Raw genomic sequence first — 24076 nt, 5'->3', positions numbered from 1 at the left:
GATCATGATCTGAGCCGAAGCCGGATGCTTAATGGACTGTGCCACCCATGCACCCCAATATCCTGATTTTTTTAAAACACTTTATTGGCAGTATTTGTGTTTACAAAGTCCACACTTGTTTCACGGCTGATCCTATGATACAATTAACTTTTACTGAAGGCGGCATATGCCAGGTACTGTGCTTGGTGCCGTCTATGTTTCTCATGGGCCAGAAGAAGTTATCTCTATAGATCAACAAGCTCTTACTCGCTTTTCCTGGAGAGAGGATGGGTCAGAGTAATGAAACCCTCTACCGTAATTACAGGGATTGATTTAAGGCTTTTTCGGTGGGGCAGTAGGGGAAGCAGAATTTTTCCATCCCAAATGCTACATGAAAGGCAGATCGAGTCATTTCAAAGAAATCACAGGCAGTTCTTTATTCCTGTCTTTGATTCGTTTTCTTTCTTGCAGTTTTTCCTGGTGGGAGATGTTTGCATATTTAACTGTTGTAACGGAGCTGGATTGCACTCCCTCCAAATTCATATGTTGAAGTTCTAAGCACTTTAGAATGTGGCTCTATTTGGAGTTGGAGGCTTTAAAGTTAAAGTAATTAAGTAAAATGAGATTATGAGGCAGGCCTTCATCCAATATGACTGGTCACCTCATAAGAAGAGATTAGGACACAGACACACACAGAGGGAAGGCCACGCAAAGACACAGGGAGAAGAGAGCCACCTACCAGCCCGAAGAGAGCTGGCTCAGAAGAAATCAGTCTGGATATGCAGATACCTGGATCTCGGACTTCTAGCCTCCAGAAATGTGAGGAATCAACTTCTGAGTGTCAAAGCCATACAGCCTGTGTTACAGCGACCCCAGCAAACTGTAAAGTTGTGGATTTTTCATGTAAACTTTTTCTTATCACAATCAGATTTTTTCTTGTTATTCCTTTTGCAGCCAAAACATGCTCCCACATGGGCTCTCCAGTCAGTGCCTTTATAACACTTGTGATGTGGAGCTGAACATAAAAGATGGATATAACTCTTAAAGTCAGATGAATCTTGGCTTCAAATCTTTTCTTACCACTGCAAATGGCTACAGAGTTTAGGCTAAACTACTTAAGAAGGACCTGGTACTAGTTTGCATTTAATCAGCAAAAACCACATGAGATAGAGCGAATGTCCTGCTCTGTTTTGCTGGATGATTCTGGTGTCTTTAGGGTACCTCTGAAAATCAATCTGATGGTTTGGAAGTGGGCCGATATCAGTTCGCTGTGTTCTCCACCAGTAGGTTGTACTCAATCTTTGCCATTGTTCTTAGAAACAGTACCATGGGAAGTCACGGCACCTTCACTGCCACCGCTGGAGATCTAAAAGCAAATGGCCCACTGGGGCAGTATGTTGGATGCTCTACCAAGTTTACTACTTTTGATTAGTGTTAGTAATTGCATATGAACCATGATAGGTGCCCTTTCTTCTTTCTCTGTGGACTCCATCTTGTACTTCAGAAAACACACAAAGATGTATAATCACATATCTTGTTTGAGAATATATAATCTGTTTCCTTCCAATACTTACGTCCAAAAAGGCCCCTTCTGTCTTCAAACAGTAATAGCATCCATATCTAGATGTTTAGATAATGGACGCGCTACAGGAAGTGTTATGTGCTCACTCCTGAAATTCTCATCTATAGTCCTTAGTCTACTTTCTGCAACCTTTTTCAACTTCCTGGCTCCTCTTAAACTTCAATGAAAATGTATGTCTTTCTATCCTTGGTCAAACAGCTTAATCTTCTCTTGCCTACGATTTTCAATTATACTGGCTTTGAAAGGTCTGAGGACGTTGTCTGTATTAAAGACATTGCAAACAGTCTAGCATTATTGTAAGCTGTGCAGGCTTAAATCCCACTGGAAACCTAGATCTCAATTTATCATAACCCCGAGGCATGTCTACATTTTCTATAAACAAATTGAAATTATTTCCCCTTTTGATCTGGATATACTAAAAAAGAAATCTCTCATTTTGGGATAAAAACATGGCTTTTTTTTTTTAAGTTAAGGGGGTTTATTTCCATAAAATGGAGGGATTGGAAGCCTACTAACCCTTGTGCAAGTTTCCCACCTTTCCCTTTAGCTTCGGTGGGAGGGGGGCACTACAGACATCTAACCCCAGGCCCCTCTCAGCTTAAATCCCATGAACATCTCCCATTGTGGCACAGGCAGGAGATAATAAAGCAGAGATGAAGCAATATCAAGTGTGACCCAGGGGACCCTCATTCGGCATGGAGAATGTGTTCTCTTTAGCCTCTTTCCTCCTTCTCTGAGACCCGCCAAGCATTGCCTGGCTTTCAGTTGCTGGCTGGAGAGGACAGGGTGCAAAGTGGGGGTGTAAGTGTTTCTGTTCCTTGTCCTTGGGTCCAAAGCTTCTTTATGTTTCATTATCTTTCTCATCCAAGGTGAACACGAGCTGTTAGGCAGTGCTTGCAGAACAGTTGTTTGGTTGTGTATTAGGAATTTTCTCACATTCTTGCAGGACTGATTTTCTCCATTTCAAGCCCAACAATTTGTGAGAAGCCTGGGTGGCTCAGTCGATTGAGTGTCTGACTCTTGATTTCGTCTCAGGTCATGATCTCAGGGTTGTGGGATTGAGCCACATGCTGGGCTCCACACTGAGCATGGAGCCTGCTTTTGATTGTCCCTTTCTCTCTCTCCCTGGCTCATGCTCTCTCTCTAAAAAATTAAAAACATAGAGCACAAAAATTTGCTGTTCAATAAACTGTCTTCTTTTCCCTTTGTACAGCAAAGGAAGGATTCTCGGCTATTTATCTAAAGGTTTGTTGTATTCAAAGAGTGCTACATTGAGGTGATACTCTCAAGGGAGCAGCTTCGATAATAAAGAACATGTTTTTGTTTCCTGGGTTTGTAAAAAGGTACCTTCTTTAGATCAGAGCCTGATGTGTGCACATTCTAAATGCAAAACCTGGAATTAAAACAGGCAAACTTTTTTTACTGAATAGAATTCTCTGTACAGGTCAAGGAAATGCCAAACTCAACAGATGTCTTACACTGTGCCCTGAAGGTCAATAAATTAGAGTTTTGTTGAACCAGGAAGAGGAAGGAATTCCAGAACTTCAGGTTCCCCAATGGAAATGCCCCTTAGGACAAGTCTAAACTAGGGAAATAGCACTGGAGCTCTTCCAAGTCTGTTGGCCCAGCGCAGTGTAACTCATTTCTGGGCCCCCTGAAGCTGTTTGTTCAACTCTGGCGTCTACAACTCTACAGTGTCAAAGGGAGTTAATCATTAGCAAGTGTGAATAATGTCAGCATAACAAGGCATGATTGCAGTTCTCTCTGTTTTGACAAAATTGTAAGCATTTGTCAGAATAAAAAAAAAAGAAAGAAAAGAAAACCCAACAACATGACCGCAGAATGTTAAAGTAGCATGGGATTTTGGGAACAGTTAATTCACTTTCTAGCATTGTAAATCACCATTCTCATTGTTTTCCTAGAAAAGAAGTGGCTGATACTCTCCAGATGATATAGGGTTATTGACTGGCCTGGGGTAGTCTGATCCTTCTCAAGGCAACTTTTCTCCAGAGAACCCGTCTTTGGAGAATGATCTAAAGGTTTAAGTGTAGGGCTTTAAGCCTTTCCATTCTCCTCTGTCAGAGCCACCAAGAACTGTTGTACAAATAATGTGGACCCAGCTGTGTTCTAGAGCCTAATAGGCCTCCTGCTTGTCCCTGGGCTGGGGATCAGAGAGAGTCCAAGACCTCTGCTTCGATGAGAATCATAGGAACCCGGAATCCTATAACTCTGAGGCTGGGGACAGGAGGTAAAGAAACATTCTAGCCACATTGAAAGATGAATTTGCCTTGGCCTCATCTGAGTTATTGTTGAAAAAAAGATGACCACCCTACAGCATAATCAAGAATTCAAGCAACCACCCCAACTGGCTCTGTGGTTTGAGAGTCAAGGGAATGAGGAGGCACTCAGCCAAGTTCCATGATGGTAACTGAGTCCTAAACTCCAGGGTGTCTCTGAAAATCAGTCATGTGTTGTAACTGGGACAATTATGAAGTTCTACCACGAGGTACACAGATGGACCTCATCTTTTCCTGGGACCAGCACCCCTGAGGTATGTGCTCTTTCGGTTAATGCAACACCACTCATTTCCCCTGTTGCTCAGTCCAGAATGTCAGGACACACTGAATCATCTACCAAATCCTACTTCCTAAGCTCTCCAATGATTCCTCTCTCCTCTCTCTTCTTGCTGCCATTGGCTTAGTTCAGCTCTTGTAATTTTTTCTCTTTCTAGCTAGCCTTCATGATCTTCAAATTCAGGCATGATGCTGTTAGAGTCACCTCTTTAAAATTAGGAATTGATCCCAGCACTGCCCTGTGTGTTCTGTGTGTCCCTTTCTAATGGATAAAGCTCAGTGCCCGGGAAGGGCCTGCCATTTGCTTCCTAACTACGGCTTTGCCTTCCACTCTGGCCCCATTTCCATTCTTTCCAGCCTTATACCACACTTTGGAGTTTTATGCATCAGGGACTTTCACACCTCCTGGCTCCCTCAAGCTGTTCCCTCTACCTAGGATGCCCTCTGTGTGTGGCCAACTTGAAAATGCCATTTAACTGTCCTTAAGAAGGTTATTCTTTTATTGCCATTCTCTTTGTCCCCTCCCTTGTCTCTGCCACCTTGCATTAATTACCCCCTCTGTGTTCTGTACATCCTCGTTGTCTATCAAAGCATGTACCACATTGTATCAGAAGATTTTATTTATGTCTGTTTCCTTTCCTAGACTATGAGATTCTGGAAGGCAGAGACTGTTGCCTTCACTTTTGTATCCTCATTCTCTAACACACTGGTATGGTGTACTATGGAAGTGTTTGAAGTGCGTGGAGTGGAGGTTAGGCAGTTGTTAGCATCTGCGTTCAAGAAGGCAGACTTGAGCCAAAGCATCATGTTTGGTCAGGTCATAAAATGAAATGATCCTAATTTAGTAGTCCTTAGTCTTGCTGCACTTTGCAATCACCTGGAGAGCTTAGAAAGTATTGAAGAGAAGCCAGTCTCAGAGAGGAGGAGCAGGTCTGGCTGGGAGCCTTTCTGGAGGATCATCCTGGGTCCCATTTCCTGAGGCTCTGACCTAGTTGAGCTAGAGTGTGGTGGGACATCAGGATTTAAAACAGTTGCTAATGTGTGAAGTTAACATGTGCTAAGTTTGAGAGCCACAGTCCCAACTGAACCCACCATATAAAGGGTAGATTGGTGTAGTTGGTGTCTTTCTGACATGCTTCATAACTTCTTTCTCTTTCTACTCCTTCCAATATAGACACAAATGCAGTTAGAGAATCAGGCCAAATATGGGAGAAGTGTTCAACCCTGGCCACACAGTATAACCATTACTCAGTAAACTTAAAAAATACTGATGCCTGGAACCTTACCCTAGAGCTTAAAGAACACGTAGGCTTCTCTACATCAGTCGGGATGGCAGCCATCATCACTCTTTGGGGATGATGATATTTTGTCTTAAAGATATCGGGAGAGAAGAAAGGAGAGATACTGGAGAAGAGAAAGAGGATACACTGGAGGGAGAAAAATATTACATATGACACTTAATGAAGATTTACTAGTAATAGGTTTAGATTTCATTCAGAGACACTAAAATAAGTGATTGGCAATGGCTTTCACTTCATGATTCTTAGCTACTGATACTTGCATGTCATAATAATTGTCATGATGTAAAAGGACAACCAAGACTTGCTACTGTGTGCAGATGTAAAAATCCTGCTCCATTAGGGAATCTGGTTGAGGAAGGGGAACCAACAGAAGGATTTCTCCTTTCATGCTTGGATAGGATGCTCAGGTGGGAACCTGACACTGGCAGTTCATTGGCAAAGTCAAAGCAGTGATGCTTTACTCCCTGTTAGAATGTCCCACAGAACACTTGATAGTTTTCCTTGAAGTAGTAGAGGAGGGAGAGAAACAAACGCTGCCCTTTATACTTTCCTCTAAGAGAGAGAGAGAGAGAGAGAGAGAGAGAGAGAGAGAGAGAGAGAGGAGATGTAGCTGCTTTCAATTTGCTATTTGCGGATATGGCTTATGTCCATCCATCTCCACCCTTAATTCATTGCACACTTGAAAACAGCAAATGAGACAGAGAGGCTGACTTTTAAAATACAAATTTAAAGAAGTAGTGCATAGGGCACAAAGTGCTGTTTATTTAAACAATAGACATAAGAAGACAAAATGCAGATATAAGTACTCCTCTGAATTTTGTATTTTTCCCAGGCTCAGTTGTTGATAGGAATGGTGAGTACATATGTGCCCTTTACCATTATGAACAGTTGTTGTGACATATGCTTTTTTAGGTGAAACCTGCTGCTCTAAGTTTAAGAAGGTCAGTGGTTTCTATCCCCTGATTGCTTTGAAAGTGTTCTTTTTAAGTCAAATGTTTACTTTTCTGTCAGCGCAATGGAGTGTTCCCATTCTCTTATATCTAGTAGATGCTTTCTGTAGTCAAGTCCTGGGGGTGCTCTTACTAAACTTGAATGGGTGCTATTTTATATACTTATGCTTGCAGTTTAGCATATTTAAACATTGCGGTGGGTCATTTCTAAGATGGTCTTTAATGATGCCTGTTTCCTGATATTCTCTGCCTTGGATAATCTCCTCTCTTGAGTAACTTGCTTCTAATGAATACAGTATCTCAGTCTTGAGAGGATGCTGATTCTGTGATTAGGTTACAAACAAGAGGCTACGACTTCTATCTTGGTAGTAGACCCTGTCTCTTGCAGGCTTGCTGCAGAATTTGCCATGTTTGGGAAGCCCACAGCGTGAGGATCCAAGGTCGGCCTCTAGTCAATAGCAAGCTAGAAACTGAGCACCTCAGTTCAACAACCCAAAAAAGAATTGAAAGCTGCCGGCTACCACATAGGTGAGCTGAGAAGCAGATTCTTCCCCAATTGAGCTTTCAGATGAGACCCCAACACTAGCTGGCTTCTTGATTGCAACCTTGTGAGAGACCCTGAATTAGAGAACTCTAGTTAAGTTCCCCCCGGATTCCTGACCCACAGAAACCATGAGATAATGTGTGTTGTTTTAAGTGGCTAAGTTTGTTACCTCACGGCAGATAACTGATACAAACATTATTTGAAAACATTGCATTATCATATACAATTCTTTTTTCCCCTCTCTTCCTTTAAAAAAATTGAGTATAGCTGACAAACAATATTACATTAGTTTCAGGTGCACAACTTAGTAATTGGACAAGTTTATATCATATACAATTCTTCCATTGTCATCAATATTTGGGGTCTTCTTACCTCTATAAAAACAGTATATATTTCTAAAAAAGAGATGATTTCTTACATGCCTTCATATCCTCCTTAAAGTATTTAGTTAAGGATTTTGCATAGACCAAATGCCCCTTAAATACTTATTAAATGAGTGAACAAAGGTATGTTTGTTCTTGATATTTTCAAAAAGGACCTTGGATTCATGCCTTCTAATATTTGGCATCTGTGACTCTGCTATGTTTGTGTAGGTAAATGAGTCATGCTTATTTCTTCTCCGTTAATAAAGAAAAAAATGATCCCTCCCCCAAACATTACAGTTATTTTTTCTAGGAATTTGGCGAATGAGCAGCCCTATATTTTGCAGGTTTAATGAAGAGCCAAATTGAATGTACTTTAGAAAATGGGGTAAAATGTATTTGGATGACAAATTCTGGATCCTAATTATTTTCTGTCTGCCTCTGCTCACATTTTTCCTACTATTCACCTTAAATGGTTATCATTTAGCTGGTCAGTCATGTAAGAAGAAGATGCATTTGTAGCATGATAAATCTTTAACTCCACCAATAGTAGAAGAATGTTCTAGAATGTTCTAGGCATTTTTTTTTACCACTATAATCTAATCAACAAGAAAAATTAAGAAAATATCATTATAAAACCAGTAAGTCATATTATAATTGATAACTAGTTTGTTTTTTCTCATCCCTCAGTCTTTTAGTGCATCTATTTTATTTTATTATTAAAAATATTTTTTAGTGTTTATTTACCTTTGAGAGAGATAGAGAGACACAGTATCAGCAAGGAAGGAGCAGAGAGAGAGAGAGAGGGAGACACAGAATCTGAAATAGGCTTCAGGCTCTGAGGTGTCAGCACAGAGCCTGATGTGGATCTCAAATTCATGAGCTGGGAGATCATGACATGAGTGGAAGTCAGATGCTTAACGAACTGAGCCACCCAGGCACCCCTCAGAGCTTCTATTTTAGATGTAGAGGCCCGGGAAGGGCAAATTAGAGGTAGCTTTCCCATTGTTGTCTAGACTACATAATCTTTGCCTTTATCTTTCCTTTCTTTACAGTGCAAGATGGTTTCATAAGATAACAGTACTTCCCTGAATAGCTTCCCCATTCCTGCTCCATTGTAGTAGCATTTTGGGTTTGGATTTCCAAGTTCATAGCTGCTTGTGTTCTCACTCTGGCAGAAAGACATATTCTCCCTCGGGCACCTTACTGTGTAACTCATTGCTTTGAACTACAGCCATATGGGTGTGTGATCAATCTGTTCTCCTTAAGAAATCCAACCAGGGCAGGCAAGGGAATCCATCTGGATCCTCTGTGGCTCTCTGAGAGATGGGGAAGAGCCTGTCAAGAGAGAATAGAAAGTAATTCCTTCCAGGTATAGTCAGAGACCCCTCTAAAGTCTAGATAGCTCAAGACAAAGCATCCTAAACCTTGGTGTCTGGCCACATTATTTTCTGGTGGATAAATGGGGGTAAAGTTATTGGTGGTTCCAACCTCACAGGAGTATTTCCAATCCCCAGCTGTGTTCTGCCTTTAAGTCTGGTACAGGAACTACATGGATAAACTACTGAATTTCAGCAAGGCAGTTGGCAAATTGGAAGAAACGTGTAGGTTGGATGATCCTGTGTTTAGGCAGTATTGATGCAACCACTAGTTCCTGGAGTTTACTGATGTAAGGATGATTGTCAACCTGCAGGATGTTTGAAGAGGGTCTGTCTTTAATCTGTACTGTTCAATATTACCAGTGACTTGGATGAGATCATTCAGGGCACACTGATCACCTTTGTTGATTATGGGAAGCAGGATGAGTTAGGCAAATAAACTGAAAGACAGAAGAAAAATCCTGAAACAGTGGGTGAAATCTAACAAGATAGACTTCAATAGGGATAAATGTAAAGTCCCACAATGGGGCACACCACACACACACACACACACACACACACACACACACACACTCCAGGACTATCTGTTCTTTCTCCTGGATGATGGAAGGTTATGTTCTGAAGCCTGGACTTGAGGGTAGTTTTCAGGTCTGGGGGATAGGGGTGTAGAGGACAGGGTGGCAATCTTGGGGAGAGGCTGAATCAAAAGCCAGCCAGGCCAATCAACAAAGTAACCCAAAGAGGTTAGCTCGGAGAGAGGGGGCATTTGGCTACGAAGCCAGGGAGATGGCGGCTGTGACAGAAGTCATGAAGAGGATGTGAGAGGGAAGTTATAGGCAGACCCTGGGGCAGTTCTTGTACCCTTGGTTGCTTTGCTGTCTTTTCTCCATTGCAATGGCCTTAGGCATAGGTGGGGAGGCAACAGTTAAAGGCACCAGCCAGGTGTGGACAAGCATAAATACAAAAAAGGGGAACTTTGGCTGGGAGAAGCACGTAGGAAACAGGCTCAGGGATCTTGATTGAAAGCATGATGTGAGTGAAGATTAAAATGTGGTTGCCAAGAACGCTCACTTGATCTCTGGCTGCACTGATAAATGTCAACTACCTTTACAATGACTCTTGGTCTGATATCACCTAGTGTACTGGTCCAGTACTGGGTAACATGCCTTACAGGTATCATTGACACACCAGAAGGTAGCCAGGAGAGGTTTCAGTCATTCATTTATTCACCACATATTTATTGAACACCTATGAAGTGCAGGTGGTTTTCTAGACACTGGGGATTTAGCCACAAACAAGACAGACAAGGTCTTGGCTCCCATTAACCTTCATTTTGGTGGGGAGGGATGGGCAGTGAAACCATGCAAAAATGAATACCTAACCCTAACCCTAACTCTACTCTAACTATATAGAAATAAGTCTCATGGAAAACAAAATGGGATGATGTGCTGGAAAGTGACTTAATAAGCAAAAGGAGGGAGTTAACTTATACAGGGTGGTCAGAGAAAGCCTTCCTGAAGAGCTCACGTCTAAAGGATGAAAAAGACCCAAGTATAGGAAGATCTAAAAAAATAATTCTACAGTAGAAAGAGCGGCTAATACAAAGGTACTGAGGTAGGAAAAAGCCTGGAGCATAAAAGGAGGGATAGTAGGTCTAGGAAACAATGAGCAAGGATGAAAGTAGTATGAAGTGAGGTCAGAAAGGCAGGAGGGGTTGGTGGTCGTGAGTGGATGCAGCCTGGTCCCATTTGTTTGATTTTATTAAGCAATTGTGTGTGTAGCACTTACTACATACCAGGCAATATTCTAAGTGCTTCACAAAGAGTAACTCATCAATCTTCATGTAGATGATGGTGATTTAGAATTAAATTAAATTATAGTTAAAATGCTTTCACAACTATGATTTCATTTGTAACATTAAAAAGTCATATTCAACAGGACTTTTATACATAGTGACTGTACAGACCTTGAATGCGAAACAGAGAGAGTAAATGAGTTAGTTGGCCAAGGGCCATATCCTGTGTTGTTTTCATTCGTGATACCATATCGTTGGAGTAATAACTGGTGAAGCGAAGAATGTTCTGCCTGGAGAAGCCATACTTTAGAAATGGACATGACGGCCATGTTTGAATATTTGATGGAATCTGGTCAGTGACCTATAATCCTAGACCAGAGACTCTGTGAGTCCCCTCTTCACAGGGAGTCAGGTCTAATACTTACCAATTTGATCTTTTTTACTTTGTGTTATTCTTTTGTTTCATAAAAACCTCAATGTACCCAAAGAGTGGTTCCTGTTTATGGTTTTTGTCTTATTTATTAACGAATGAATGAATGAATGAATGAATGAATGAATGAATTATTTACTGAAAGAGAAAGAGAGTGGGGGAGGAGCAGAGGGAGAGAGAGAATCTCAAGCCGGCTCCAGGCCCAGCACGGAGCCTGATGACCCCGGATCATGACCTGAGCTGAAATCAAGAGTTGGACACTTAACCGATTGAACCACCCAGGCACCCTGGTTTTTGTCTTTAAATGAGGGAGGAAGGAGTGCGTCATCAACATATGCAAGCCTGATTCCTGCTCTCATTAATTTATTCAGTTAATAAATATTTTTATTGAGTGTCTCTCATGGGCAAGACACTGTGCTTGGTGCTGGGTATAGATAGGTCAGTGAAACAGCAACATTTCCTGTCATTATGCAGCTTATGTGCTGTGAAAGAGACAGACAATAAATGATAAAAACAAATATCTATGTAATTTTGTATTTTATCAAATGCTAAGGAAGCGATGAAATTTTTTTTGTTATTCAAAAAAATATATTTTTTTTGAGAGAGAGAAAAAGAGAGAGAGGTGGAGATAGAGGGAGACAGAGAATCCCCAAGCAGGCTCTGCACTGCCAGGGCAGGGCCTGACACAGGGCTCGAACCCTCAAACTCTGAGATCATAACCTGAACCAAAATCAAGATTTGGATGCTCAATTGACTGAGTCACCCAGGTGCCCCTATTTTCATTATTTTTGATGCATTGGAATTTATACTGAAATTTAGTAGCTCAAACAACCATCATCAGTTACTTTGCTCACAAATCTGCCATTTGGGGAGGGCTCAGTGGGAATAGTTTATCTCTGCTCCACAAAGCACCAGCAGAGAGGGCTGAGAAGGGTGGAAAGTTCCACTTCCAAGGTGACTGATGCATACTTGTTACTGGTCACCATTTGGGAGCTCAGCTGGGGTTGTGGCTGAGGGCTTCATTTCCTCTCTGTGTTAGTCCTCCATCGGACTGCTTGGGCTTCCTCATAGCATGGTGGCTAGGTTCCACGAAACTGTCAGTCTTTTTAAGCACTGGGTCCAGGAAAGGAAACAGGGTCACTTCTGCCATACGTCATTGGTCGAGCAGTCAAGTACACCTAGATTCAAGGGAATCTGCAGCAAGAATGGTCTTAAACCCAAATTGTGGCTACCTTTGATCTATCACAGTCCGTCATTTCATAAATTTCTATTTTTATGTCCAGTGCCTTAGAGAGGGTTTTATTTTGTTTGTTTTGTTTTACCTGCAAAGTTTTCCTACAATTAGGATGTGTTGACATTGGTTTATAGGTGATGGCTTAGGTGTGCATTTATCCTATGAGGATTGTGAACAGATTATCATGTTTCTCCCTCGATTATTTTCTTAAAAAACAACCTCTACTAAATAAATAAGAATAAAAGACAAAATGTCAAATATGAATCTCTTTGTAAAAATAAATATGGATTCTTACATTTAAAAATTTTTTAAATCAGTAGTCCCGTCACTGACCCTTGTGCTGTCATGAGGTTCTGAATCTTACCGCGTTTTTACAAGTCCTACGTATCATAATCATGCTAGGCTTCGTGTTCAGAGCCCTTCAAAGTGCTTATTGGACTATCAATGGTTGTCAGATGCATAGTAAGAAAAGGTCCGCTTAGTTTGCTTGGTGGTTAGCTAATGAGCAGACTTCCTTTTTGGCAACTCTCTCCCAGTTTAGCTAGCCTTTCCCTGCTGGGTGAAAGTGGAAACACCTAGTTTGAATTCCATCTCTATCACTCTCCGTGGATCACTGGTTACATTACCAGGGATTTCTGGGATTCAGTTTCTATAACCAGAAAACAGAGGTAACAATAGTAACTTGAAAGGTGTTTTGGATGAATTCATAAGCTACCTTCAGTGAATCATCTGGGCACAGAGTAAGTACTCAATAAACATCAGTTTCCTTTCTCTACTCCAGGCTCAGCCCCATTTGTGTCTTTCTTGCCTTGAGGCAAAATTGTGGAGAGAGCAATAGCATATTTTTAACAGTCCTCCAAGGCATCACTCTCTCCCCTTAATCCCTGACTAACTTTGAAAGCTTTAGGGCTAAAACATGGTATTGCTGATTTAAAAAAAAAAGAAAAAAGACACACATGCCTGCATGCACACACACATTGTATTATTTCTCTTTGCTCACTTAACAGTGGAACTCAAAGTCTAGCTCATTGAGAAACTTGTCTCAGTCCTGCGACCATAAAAACTAACTTCAAACAAATTCGAACAGAAGCAGCAGATTTTGAAATACACAGATTGTGTTTGTCCACAGCAGCAAACGTTTCCTTTATTTTCTTCTATTCACTGGTGGCCTCATCCTTTTCAATCTTGCTTTCAACCCTGCCCAAGGGAAGGCACAGAGGCAGGGAGGGGGGCAGCCCCCTCCCTGGTTCAAACTTGACTCCTGCAGACCCTTTCTACATATACCTCAGAGCAGCCTAGTTTATCCATTCTGGAAGGTTTGTTTATTCCTTGGACAGATTCTATTTGCAACTGGCTGATCAGGAGAGAGGAGAGGAAGGAATTACCGCGGATGGCTGGAGCGGAGAACTCATGAAGGAAAGGCTCCGGGGCTTTGCCAATGGGGCATCTGGCCGGAAAATCTGTGGATGAATCAGCACAAGTGGCTGCTCGCTGCTACAAAAATGACCGAAATTGCATATTCTAGTGATCATTGTTGATGGTATCTTGGTAAGAGTGAAAGATTGCTGCAGAAGAATGCTCCCTTGTTGGTGGGTGAGATGTAGGAGTCTTGGGACATTGCACTGAGTCTTTTGCAAGCAAGAGGCCAGTCTCCAAACACCTTTTAAAATCAGCATCCAGACTTTCAAATCTTAGGCTATCGCTGTGTGTTATTATAAATTGATGCCATTATAAAGATGTTAATACCCATCTTTTCTCCTGGAATCATGAAAAGGACTAGCCTTAATATGGAATTGGATATTAAAAGCAGTTTCTTATCCATGTGTCCTAAAGCAACCAGTGACATCCATGATTAATTAGTGCGGGTGATTCCTGGAATGCTAATCGTCATTCCATGGCACGAAAATCGCAACCGGGGTTTTTCTCCCTTCTGTTCCCTTCCGTTCCCTTCCTTCCTTCCTTCCTTCCTCCCTTCCTTTCCTTCCTTCCTTCCTTCCTTCCTTCCTTCCTTCCTTCCTTCCTTCCTTCCTTCCTTCCTTCCTTCCTTTCCTCCCTCCCTTCCTTCCTTCCTTCCTTCCTTCCTTCCTTCCTTCCTTCCTTCCTTCCTTCCTTCTTTCCTTCCTTCTTTTCTTTCCATGTCTGACTTTCTATATCCAAATCTAAATATCATTTGCTTTAGATGATTAACATAGGTATGCTTAGCAATTAGAGCTGCCATATATTTTATATTTTTGTTTAGCCAAATGGCAGTTCAAAGTCACATTTGGGGGCTCCTGGGTGGCTCAGTCGGTTAAGTATCTGACTTTGGCCCAGGTCATGATCTCGTAGTTTGTGGGTTCAAGCTCCGGGTCAGTCTCTGTGCTGACAGCTCAGAGCCTGGAGCCTACTTCGGTTTCTGTGTCTTCCTTGCCTTCTGCCTCTCCCTCCCCCTCACTCATGCTCTGTCTCTGTGTGTATGTGTCTCTCTCTCAAAAATAAATAAGCATTTAAAAAATTTTTAAAAGTCACATTTAAAAGGTGCAAATGCATATGAATACTTCACCACTACAGGCACCATAATTCCTGATGACTTTTTTTTACAGAAACCTTCAGGGTCAAAAGACTTTATTACTCTAATTTTTTAGTACTCTGTGAATACCAAGCTTTTTAAAATATATTGTGGTAAATATACATGACCATATGTATCATTTTGATCATTTTAAGCATACAATTCTCTGGCATTAAGCACATTAACAGTGTTGTGCTATACGTAACCACCACGCATCCACAGAACTCTTTTCCAAACTGAAATCCTGTACCCCTTAAACTCTAATTTGTTATTCCTTCTCCTGCCCCTGGCCCTCTCCCCTGCCCATCACCCCCGCCCCCAGCCATCATTCTGATTTTTGCCCATGAATTTGATTAGATACCTTATATAAGTGGACTTATACAACACTTGTCCTTTTGTGGTTGGCTTCTCTCACTTAGCATAATGTCCTCAAGCTTTATCCATGTCATAGCAGGTGTCAGTTTTTGTTTTTCTTTTTAGGACTCGAATATATATATATATATATATACACCCCATTTGTGTATCCATTCAACTGTTGATGGACATTCTTGTTGCTTCCACCTTTTGGCTATTTTTTTTTGACGTTAAATTTATTTAAGTAATCTCTATACCCCACTTGGGGCTTGAACTTACAACTCTGAGATCAAGCGTCGCATGTTCTTCTGAATGAGCCTGCTAGATTCCCCTCTACCTTTTGGCCATTTTGAATAATGCTGCTATGAGTATAGACATTCATACATTTTTACACGAATGTAGACTTTATTATGTACTTGCTCATGAGACTCTCAGGTGAGTTCTTTTCATGGAAGAGTTCATACTGGCCCCCATCCTGTAGGGATGCATTTTTGTGTCTTGTTACATGAATGATTTCCTGCTTATGGGGACTGGCGTCCAATGGCACCCATGAATGTTGCAGCTCCGTCTCTGTCCCAGTCCCTTTTATTTAGGGAAATGTTCGAAAAGAATCCCTATCGCTTAAAATTAAAGTTTGGAAACTGCCTACTTGGGTTAGATTCACCCAAAAGAGAAAAATGTGAAAAATGAGACACACTTCAAAGAAGCCACAGTGCTACTTGAGTCGGGCACATCCTGGAAAAGCTGCTTCCGCCACCCTGGGCCAGGCTACTCACCACCATCTGAACTGGTATTAAACATCCCCATTGTTTATAAGAAAAGGGCTCTGGCTGCATTGACTTCATGACGCAGAGCACATATGGTAACCCCAGTGCTGTTATAAAGGATTCAGACATCCCAGAATTGATTTAAAACACAGAATCTCAAGACCAGGGTTCCTTAGAGGTATTGAGTCATGGGCACCAGTGTCTGCAGACGCCTCACTGCCCTGGAGAAGCGATGATTCCAGTGCTTCCTATTCCACCGAGCCCCCTGAGTGAGTGAGCCTCCTCTCCTCCTGCTGGTAAGACCTGGGAAGTATTTCTAACATTTCGAGAAGAAGCTAAGTTATCCGTCTTTTGACCGTCGTGGGGCCTGTGGGGTCATCTTTTTATTTGCTCTGTATTTGCTTTGGATGTTCAGTAGGTCCTAGTAACACAGTCAAAACAGACAAGGAAATAAAACAAACAGCTGTAGAACAAAACAAAAAACTTAAATCATTTCCAGGTACGACCACGCCAGTGGTAACACGACCCTTCGCTTATATTGGTGGTATTCTGTGAGGAAGCAGCTGAGTTCTACATACCATCTACGGTCATCTGTCTCAGGTCATAACACACATGATGTATCACATAACATAAGGCGGCAAGCATCAGACACCCACTGTGCTTTTCTCCTAAGCCCTTCCTCCATTTCCACCTTGGCATCCTAATGGACAGGCAGTGTGAACACAGGGCCGGGAAGGGGCCCAGGAGTCCCTAGGCAGCCCATCTGTGGGAACAAAGAGCCGTGTGGGGTGGAGGGGGGCCTGAGGAATTAGTGCCGAGCACACCGGAGCCCCTTGATATATATGGTTATTGGAAGAATAAGTGAGTGAGGGAGAAGCATCCTTGTGGCCAGAGACACAAACTGGGAATCCATACCTATTATTAATTCCACTTTGCAGATGGAGAGACTGAGTTACAGAGAGATTAATTGATTTACGTGGCCTCAGCCAGCGAGCTACTTAATGTCAGGAACAAGACCAGACTTTATGTTTCCAGGCTCAGAGCCGAAAGTGTTTGTACTAGATTTATGCACTTGCTGACCCGTTCCCGCTGATGGCCACTTTGATAAATCATCTCAATTAGAAGCAGATGTTATCATGGCAGACTCAGAGGCACGTCTTCCTGAGGTTCCAAACAGTGAGGTCGCTCTTTTACGGTTTCCTGTCTGTGTGTGGGGCTGTGTTTGTACAACCCTCACAAACAAACAAATAAGCAGTCCATAACAACAGCAACAGAATGGCAACGCCACTAGCTCTGGTAGTATTGCAGTGTTCAGAGGAACGTAAGTAGTAAGTCACATGTATTTCCCTAGAGATCGTGGTCAGCTTTGCCTGGAAAACGAGCAGTAAAACTAAGAGTTTGGTTGTATAGTGTAATTGGAAATCACTCACACAGCAGTGGAAGTTTCTGGGAATCTTGATCTGGAAAACAATAATTATAACAATCCTTCCTGCCTTTATGACATCTGGCACTAACCATTGCGTTCTGGGAATCTTCATTTGCATGTGGAGGTTTTCTTAAATCATTTCTTTTTCATTTAGTATTCATATGGCTTTTATTTTCTTGTAATAACTTTCTTTTTGATTATAAGCTTAATGTACGTAGATTTTGTAAGAATTTGGGGAAGATGTGTAAAGATAGAAAGATAAAATAATATCACCTATAATTCATTAACCAGAGATAACCCTTGTTTTTTTTAATTGTTGTTTATTTATTTATTTTGAGACAGACAGAGAGCGAGCCTGTGAGCAGGGTAGGGGCAGAGAGAGGAGGGAGAGAGAGAATCTCAAGCAGACTCTGTGCTGTCAGTGCAGAGCCTGATATAGGGCTCAAACTCACAGACTGTGAGATCGTGAGTGGAAGTCAAGAGTCAGATGCTTAACCGACTCAGCAACCCAGGTACCCACCCAGAGATAACATTTGTTAACATCCTGGAGTATGCACCCTTCTACACTTTCATATATACACACACATACATTTTTTTGTACAACTTGCTTTTGCTTTTCACTTAAGGATTATTGGGAGAATTCTCCATGCAATTAAATATTCTTCTAAAACACAGTGTTTTTTTTTTTAAGGTGGCAAGATTTTACTGTATTGATGTACCGTATTTGCTTAACCATTTCCTTATGGGGAGATTTTAACCAAATTCTGATTTTTATTATTTATATGCATATGGAAAATGCAGAATCTATTTTTATATATGTAGACTTTCTTGTGGAAATACATTTATTTTGACCAGTGAAGTATTTGATCTTAATTTTGAGCAACTCTTTCCTCCTGAGAGCTTGCAATTAGAGCAAAAATGGGAAAAGAAATAAGATAATGACAAGAGTTGGGCAAGTTAATGTTAATTGAGCTGTAAAAGCTCTTCCTTCCTTCCTCCTCCTCTCTCTCCCTCCTTCCTTTTCTCTCTCTCTTGTTTTAATGAATGCCTACTATGCATCAGGCATAGTGAAGCATGGAATATCAAGAAGTGGGTTCTTGTCTCTCCTCCAATCAATGCAGAGGGTGGGGGCTGAGATGTGTGAAGTGAATTGTGGGAGAAGAATGGAGACACTAGCTACCCAGAATTGTTATTAGACTTGCAGAAAAGGTGGAACAAGCAATTGTTGAGCCACAGGGATTTGAGGGTGCTGTTGAAGGAGGCATGCGTGCATGTGTGTGAGTGTGTGCAGGTGCGTGTACATGCATTTTAATGGTGGCCAAGCACACATGATAGAGAGAGGGGATTGGATGAGTTGTGTGCCCTCTACTTGGGAGAACTTAGGGGCTTCAATTCTCAGCTCATCCCTGAAAATAATAATAACATGACATTCCCACCTTGCAGACCCAGGAGTTTCATTAAAGTCACAAGGAAGTTTATTCTTGGCCCTGGATACTACATAATGTTGTACGCTTTTACCTCGTTTGTCCAGAGATCTATCAACCTAATTGCAAAATCTTGGTAACACACCAGTCAATAATAGAAAAGAAGGGAAATTGCCACCAGCTGTCTTCCGGTCTTCTGCTTTTGTTCTCAGACCAGATTCTTCCCTCTCCTCAGCGTGCTTTCTCTTGGGATGGATGTGGCTGCTGTCTAGACAAAACCACATCATGTCCTGTCATGACTGTATCTCTGGGGTCACAGGGACAGATTGGGTCTCAGGGCATTGTCTGGTCAGGCAGGCTGCACCTGCTGTTGTGGTCTGGTCTTGGTGTCCCAATTGGAACGCAGTTCTTCTATGCTCCCAACCTCTCCCTCACCTCCACACTCCCTCCCCAGGCTCCCACCAGAATCAGACAAGCTTTCCACTGGCCTGCCCTAGTCCTTAACCACAAGGGGGACTTCTCTTTTGTTGAATGTTTACTCCTGTGATCTCACCAAGGGCCCATTCAATAACCGGGGAACTGGTTATCTGGTGGAGGGTGACATGGCTTAGTTATACTTGGGAGACAAACATTTTTGTGGTCATGTCTTGAAGGGCCCAGTACAATGTCATCTTGGATTCGAGTGATCAAAACAAACACTCCACATAAATGAAGAACTTGGTACCTAAATGTAAACACATTTAGTCCATGAAGGGAGACAACTAGATTCTTTAGCAAATTTCCCATAAACCAGTAAAACAAATAATTTGCGACAGAGCTATATACATGTTAATAGAAAATTATTATAATAGAAAACTTTATATAGTAGAAAACTTTATGAATCTGAAGGTGGCTCAAAATGATGCTTTTCTAAAATTATGACTTTGTGGGGCTCCTGGGTACGTGGCTCAGTCGGTTAAGCGTCCAACTTTGGCTCAGGTCATGATCTCATGGTTCGTGAGTTGAAGCCCATCTCGGGCCCTGTGCTGACAGCTCAGAGCCTGGAGCCTGCTTCAGACTCTGTGTCTCCCTCACTCCCTGCTCCTCCCCTGCTTGTACATGGTCTCTCTGTCTCTTAAAAAGAAATAAACATTAAAAAATATTTAAAATTATGACTTTGAGCAGTTAGAATGTATCATACACTGTAAGCTAAGTTTAAAATTTCTCTTCAATATTTGAAAACACTGGAGCTTAGAGAAGTTAAGTAACTTGTCCAAGGTTACACAACCCACAAGTTCACAAGATAAAACTTGAACTATAAAGCCCTTACTATTAACTAATTTGTATCTTCTAAAGACAGTATTTCCCACATCAAGATGTCATATTATTTTACAGAATCCTCATTGTAACCCTTTGAGATGTTATTCCTCTTTTACTAGTAGGGAAACTGAGACCCCAAGAGATCAAGGGAATTGCTGAAGGTACTTGGTTATTATGTGGCAGATCAAGAATCTCACCACAAGTCGGTGTAACTCAGAGTCCATGAAATCTCAGTGCACCGAAATTTCTTCCGGAGGCTGTATGGTTTGAAATAGTTTTGGTTTCTCAAAACAAGCCTGCTTCTATCTTGATTCGTTTCTCAGGCTTGAGGAAGCACTGGAAGTGGAAATAAGTTAGGTTTGGATAAGGAGGAAAGAAAGCAACCAAGAAAAATCTTGGCAGAGGCCGAGAAAGGGGAATTTTTTTCTCTAGCCCAATTTTCAAATTGCTTTTGAATCCCATTTTTTCTTTCAATCAAATTCAGAGCATGCTCCATTTAATTTCAAACCTGGCTAGTAAAATTTTGTCACAGTAATTCACCTTCTCGTAATCTTCACGTAAGATCACCAAATGCGTCTGTGTCGTGTTCTGAATAGCAGGCAGACCAGCCTGGAGTTCTCTCCCTGGGAAGAGTGGGAGGTGGTGGGGTACTGTTCTCCTGAAGGACAGAAAAACCGAGCCATAGGAGCTCTGACACAGGAGGAGATCCAGAAAAGTAGGACACCCTGGAGGGGATTTGGCGTATAACAAGGTTGAGTTAGATTCCAAATGAAGCAAAATCAAAGGAGCCTGGCCTCATACTGGAGATGGGATCTGCTTGGAGTTGACAAAGCCCAGACTATGGAGGGGCTTAATGACAGGAAAGGAAATGAAGACATTCCTCAGCCCTCCACCGTTCTTTTCCCCAGACTCAATGATACTCTATCGAATTTCACACAAGGGAGAAAGAACACACATGCTGCCTGCGCATGCCTCTATCCACAGGTCATTTTGGCGCTGCCTAAAGTCCATACTTTAAATGCATCCTCAAAGGAAATCCTAAAGGAAGTCTGTCCCCTTCCAGAATACATATATGTGTAGAGCATGTAGACGTGCATTCTGGGGACAAGGAAGCCTTGAAGGAGAAGGTTTATTCAGAGTGCGCAAAAAGCTCCTGGCCATGAGACCTGAGAGACAGAATCTACGTGTGTGAGCAAAGTCCTTGCCAACTGGTTGCTGTGGGGAACAGAAAATGTTTCCTGGCTCAGAGTAGACGTTTTCAGCCAGCTCAGGCGGGGTTGGCCAAGGTTTTGTACGGCGTTTGCATTCTTCAGGCAGGCAAAGTAGTTGGCATCCAAGCAACAAAAGCATTCCCTGGTGGGAAGCTACACTTTTACTTTTCTGATGTATGCCTTTCTATGTCCAGGTTGCCTCAGTTTTTATTAGCCAAGGCAATTCTGTAAACACAGGCAAACAAAAGAACAATAACACCGAGGAAACACATCATATAAAACACACGTACACACTTACCCACCTTGGGACCACAGTCTCAACAGCTATTATCTTAATAACTTTTTAAAAAATGTTTATTTATGTTGGGGGTGGGAGAGTATGTGTGACTGGGGAAGGGGCAGAGAGAGGCGGGGTGGGGTGGGGTGGGGTGGGATGCAGAATCTGACGCAGGGTCCAGGTTCCGGGCTGTCAGCACAGAGCAGGATTCGGAGTTTGAACCTGTAAACTGTGAGATCATGACCTGAGCTGAAGCTGGATGCTTAACTGATTGAGCCACCCAGGCGCCCCTATCTTAATAACTTCTTGAGGTGGCTCTTGCATTCAGGAATATTTTATCCTTTGACTAGTCACATTTTACAATTACTCTTCATAGAAACCAGTGCCTGTCAGCCTGGGAAGCACCCAGGGCCCCATGTTTAGAGATTTGGGTTTAATTATTCTGAAGCAGGTCTGGGGGTTGGGTATTCCTTGCCAGGTCCCAGCACGGCTCTAGGAACCCATGGGTCATGGATTCCTGAGCAGGGCTGTGAACCCCTAACATCTGAGGAGAAGCACTCCAGACAGTTCCTCACTGGCTTCATGGATTATTCCAGTTATCCCCAGAGGAGAAGATGAGAGCAGAACTCTGAGTTTAAGCCAGATGTTAATGTGCTGTTAATATGATATGCCAAGTCAATTTCTTGTGTATTTCACTGCAGTGTGTTTTCAATACGGGAAGTCCTTTTGACCTGTAGATTTTGGGGAGCAGGTCTCCAGAAGCCTTACAACATTCCCACAGTCCTGCATGACCACAGGGTAATCTTTGGGCTTAGCAGACTATACCTGCCTCCAGCGGTAACATCCGCAGGATGTCCCCCTCAGGGACACATCTGAGACAACACACTGGCATCTTTTCATTCACCTGTAAAACGAGGAAAAAGACAAGTATGATCAATGTTCAGATAGATTTCACACTGCATCTGAGAGTATCCCAGTGGTCATTAATTAGCCTTTTTAAGTTACCATAATTATATTGTGCTTCCTGACTTTTAGCTGAGGAAGTAAAAGTAGGTGGGTAACTTGATTGTCCAGTTATGACTGGAGCACCCCATTCACAATTTGGACTACAGTGAATCCATTTCCCTCACATAGTGTGGCTTTTCCACTGAAGCCTCAGCTTTTTGGTGTAAAGGACTGAGAAAACCCAAAATGTTTTTTAGATCTGAGTGTATTATTGCCAGTTTATTTGTGATATCCCAGGAGTCTGAAAAAAAAAATTTATGAAGCTGTGTTGCATCATATAGTAGAATCCCACATTTTAAACTGCATGTGCTGAAATATATAGTACATATTATATAAAACATAATAAAAATACTTATCATTGTCTTTCATAGGATTAGTTACTAGATAATAACATTTAATATATTATCTGGATCCTCTGAAAGCCTTATAAACTTGAGAAAAACCAATACACATTTCTCCTAAGACATCTTAAAAAAATACCTGTAGTACACTTTGGACATTTTAACCTGGTAAGCAACACTTAAATTTATCTTCAAATATGATTTTCTTATTTTCAAATGTTCACACAGTTCAAAATCCAAAAAGAGCAAATGATCAGCAGAGAAAGAGCCTTCCTTCCAGCTACCCAGTTCCCCTGCTTTGATTCAAATGGTGCTACTGGCCTCCTGTATAGAGAACTTTTATTTATGCTATATCTCAGTAGAATTGGAGGAATAAGTAGATTATTCATTCAGAAAATAGTATTTATGGAAAATGGAGGAAGAAGGTGGCATCATCACTGAATATGAAGTACAGCAATATTTATTGCCAAATTACTCTCCAAAATGAATCACTACCCATTGCTGCACAAGCATCATATCTTTTCAGTAAATGCCGAAGAAATATTTGCTTATTTAATTGCCTGTTGATGGAATGTGTCATCCACTCCTGTGAGCCTTCTTCTCTTTCTGTGTCCTCTGTGAGGGCCGGTGACTAGGCAAGTGGACCTCCTTACCTCTGATTTCCGTTGGCCAGCCAATTGCGTTCCCCAGCTGGGCTTGGAGACTCCAGAAGTCCCAGGCTGCACCTTCCCATGTGTGTGGTTCAGGTGCTGCCTTGAGCCCCAGGTAACTTTCACGGTGCTGAGAACCGAGGAGCACTTTCTCCGGAGATGTGGGGCAGGAGAGGGCTGAGGCGCTTCACCTGCTGCGTTAAGAGTTGTCTCCTACTTTCCCAGCAGGAAAGAAAGCCCAGTTGGGGTGAGGAAGCAGTTTTTTGGCTACTGCTGCATATCAAATAGGGCTTCCCATTGCTTTGTTTACCTTATCGGTTAATTCTATGATTTTCAGTTCCAGGAGGGTTTTGCCAGGTGGCAGATATTCCAGGTGACTGAGAAAGGAGAAGCACCAGGCTCTGTTTGGACCAGTACAACCCTGACTTTTATTCCCTATGATCTTTTCCCTCTTTGATATCCTCATTTTCAAAAAAAACCCAGAAGAATATGTGAACCGGGCTGTACTGGGCAGGTTGAAGCTAAGAAAGCAGTTTCCTTAGCAACTGTAGCCATATGAAAGGCTGGCAAGTCGTCCCTGTCTCATTTTTCATTTCATTTTCTGCGGTTCCTGAAAGGAGGTCAGATGCTCTGTGTTAAGTTCAC

The sequence above is a fragment of the Suricata suricatta genome, chromosome 14, assembly GCF_006229205.1.
Source record: "Suricata suricatta isolate VVHF042 chromosome 14, meerkat_22Aug2017_6uvM2_HiC, whole genome shotgun sequence".
In the NCBI taxonomy this organism is placed as follows: domain Eukaryota; kingdom Metazoa; phylum Chordata; class Mammalia; order Carnivora; family Herpestidae; genus Suricata; species Suricata suricatta.
Note: the sequence above shows the minus strand (reverse complement) of the source record.